We start from the raw sequence: 3348 nt of genomic DNA, 5'->3' as shown, positions 1-3348 counted from the left end.
TACTGTAAAACCATTATTTCCTCCACCTCAGTTTGATGGGATTAGCCAAGCTGATCCTGCTGGGTCACTGCCTGAGGCAGAGGCCATGGAAAACATTCCTGAATGTTGTCAGGAACTGCCTCAACCACCCATTGTTGTGGCTAGACCTATAACTAAAGTTAAGTCCACGCAAGCCCCAAAAGGTGAAATAGAAAGTGTGACTGAGGAGATGGTACGCTACACCTGAAAAACCTACTTGATTTTGCCACCATGTACAGACAGAAACCTGGAGAATATGTATGGGAATGACTACTGAGGGTGTGGAATAATGGTGCAAGGAATGTAAGATTGGATCATCTGAGTTTATTCATTTAAGCCCACTAAGTATAGATTCTTCATTCATAAGTATAGAAACTTCATTCGAGTTTCAGCTGGAGAGGTTAGGAAAGGATCTAAGAGTTTATTTGGTTGGCTTACTGAAGCATGGATTATGCGGTGGTCTACCTTAAGTCAAGTTGAAGTACCAGACCTGCCTTGGTTTAATGTAGAAGAAGGTATCCAGAAGCTGAGGGAAATTGGCCTGTTAGAATGGATTTATCAGATTAGACCCCTAGAGCCAGAAATGGAGAGTCCAGAAGACACGCCTTTCACCAGTACGTTGTTGTTGTTGTTGTGTGCCATCGAGTCAGCCCCGACTCATAGCGACCGCTCCTTGGGTTTCCGAGGCAGTATCACTACGGAAGTAGATTGCCCCATCTTCCTTCCAAGGAGCGGCTGGTGGGTTTGAACCGCCAGCCTTCTGGTTAGCAGTCAACAGCCTTAACCACTATGCTACCAGAGCTCCCCCTTTCACCAGTACAGTGAGGAATAAACTTGTGAAGGGAGCTCCAGCATCCTTGAAGACTGCTGTGATTGCTATTTTGTGTAAACCTGATTTGACAGTGGGAACTGCCCTAAATGAATGAAGACACTTAACTACAATGGGGCTAATTGGACCCTGTGGTAGTAGGGGCCAAGTGGCAGCAGTTAATCGACAAAGGCAAGGTGGGCAAGGTTACCATAATGGACAGCAGAGTTGGAACAGTAATCAGAATAGTCTGACTCATGTGGAATTATGGCATTGGCTACTTGCTCATGGTGTTCCTAGTAGTGAAATACATAGCAAGCCTACTAAATATTTACTTTATCTGTATAGACAGAAGAATTCTAGGTCACATGAACAGCAACCTAGATTGAATCACCAAAATACAGAGTCACGACCTCTCAATCAATTCCCAAACTTGAATCAGTTTACAGACCCACAACCCTTTGAATGAAGGGGAGACCAGGTCCCTTTGAGGAATGACTCCACTACATTGCCAAAAATCTATAATGTCAATCTTTCTTCTAGCCTTCCCCAAAGGGATCTGAGAGGACTTTTACGAGAGTGACTGTTCATTGGGGAAAAGGAAACAATCAGACTTTTCTGGGATTACTGGACACTGGCTCTGAATTGACACTAATTTCAGGAGACCCAAAGCATCATTGTGGCCACCAATCAGAGTGGGGGCATATGGAGGTCAAGTTATTGATGAAGTCTTAGCTAAGATGCGTCTCACAGTGGGTACAGTGGGTATAGTGGATCCCTGAACCCATCCTGTAGTGATTTCCCCAGTGCCAGAATAAATAATTGGAATAGATATACTGAGAATTGGCAGAATTCCCACATTGGGTCCCTGACATGTGGAGTAAGGGCTATTATGGTAGGAAAAGCCAAGTGGAAGTCATTAGAACTGCCTCTACCTACAAAAATAGTAAATCAAAAACAGTACCACATCCCTGGAGGGGTTGCTGAGATTACTGCCACCATCAAGGACTTGAAGGATGCAGGGATAGTGATTCCCACCACATCCCGATTTAATTCACCTATTTGGCCTGTGCAACAAACAGATGGATCTTGTAGAATGACAGTAGATTATCGTAAACTTAATCAGGTGGTGACTCCAATTGCAGCTACTGTTCCTGTTGTGGTTTCATTGCTTGAGCAAATTAGTACATCTCCTGGTACTTGGTATGCAACTATTGATCTGGCCAATGACTTTTTATTGATACTAATTTCAAAAGACTATCAGAAGCAGTTTGCCTTCAGCTGGCAAGGCCAACAGTATACTTTCACAGTCCTTCCTCAGGGATATATCAACTCCTCAGCACTATGTCATAATTTAGTCTGTAGGGATGATTGTTCACTTTGCATAGAACAAGAAATGGCCAGATTTGTGATTATATACTGATTCATGGGCTGTGGCTAATGGCTTAGTTGGATGGTCTGGGACTTGGAAGGAGCATGATTGGAAGACTGGTGATAAGAATGTATGGGGAAGAGGTATGTGGATAGATCTCTCTGAATGGGCCAAAGGAGTAAAGGTATTTGTGTCTTATGTGAATGCCCACCAAAAGGTGACCTCGACAGAGGAGGACTTTAACAATCAGGTGGATAGGATGACACATTCAGTGGAAACCAGCCATTCTTTTTCCCCACCTACTCCTGTCATTGCTCAATGGGCTCATGAACAAAGTGGCCATGGTGACAGGGATGGAGGTTATGCATGGGCTCAGCAACATGGACTCCCATTTACTGAGGCTGATTTGGCTACCACCACTGCTGAGTGCCCAATCTGCCAGCACCAGAGACCAACACTGAGTCCGCGATATGGAACCATTCCTTGGGGTGATCAACCAGCAACCTGGTGGCAGGCTGATTACATTCGACCACTTCCATCATGGAAAGGACAGTGTTTTGTTCTTACTGGAATAGATACTTATTCTGGATATGGATTCGCTTTTCCTGCACGCAATGCTTCTGCTAAAACTACCATCCGTTGACTTACAGAATGCCTTATCCACTGTCATGGTATCCTACACAGCATTGCTTCGGATCAAGGGACTCACTTCACAGCAAATGAAGTGCAGCAATGGGATTATGCTCATGGAATTCACTGGTCTTACCATGTTCCCCATCACCCTGATGCAGCTGGCTTGATAGAATGATGGAATGACCTCCTGAAAACACAAATGCAGCACCAGCTATCTGTCAATACCTTGAAGGGTTGGGGCAATGTTCTCCAGGAGGCTGTATATGCTCTAAACCAGCATCCAATAAATGGTTCTGTTTCTCCCATAGCCAGGATTCATGGGTCCAGGAACAAAAGGGTGGAAACAAGAGTGGTACCACTCACTATTACCCCTAGTGACCCACTCAAAAAATTTCTGCTTCCTGTCCCTGTTACCCTATGCTCTGCAGGTCTGGAGATCTTAGTCCCAAAGGGAGGAACACTCCCACCTGGAGACACAATACTGATTGCATTGAACTGAAAATTAAGAATGCCACCC

This window comes from Orycteropus afer, unplaced genomic scaffold, assembly GCF_000298275.1.
Source record: "Orycteropus afer afer isolate SDZICR_OR568_19922 unplaced genomic scaffold, OryAfe1.0 scaffold00071, whole genome shotgun sequence".
Lineage (NCBI taxonomy): Eukaryota > Metazoa > Chordata > Mammalia > Tubulidentata > Orycteropodidae > Orycteropus > Orycteropus afer.
Note: the sequence above shows the minus strand (reverse complement) of the source record.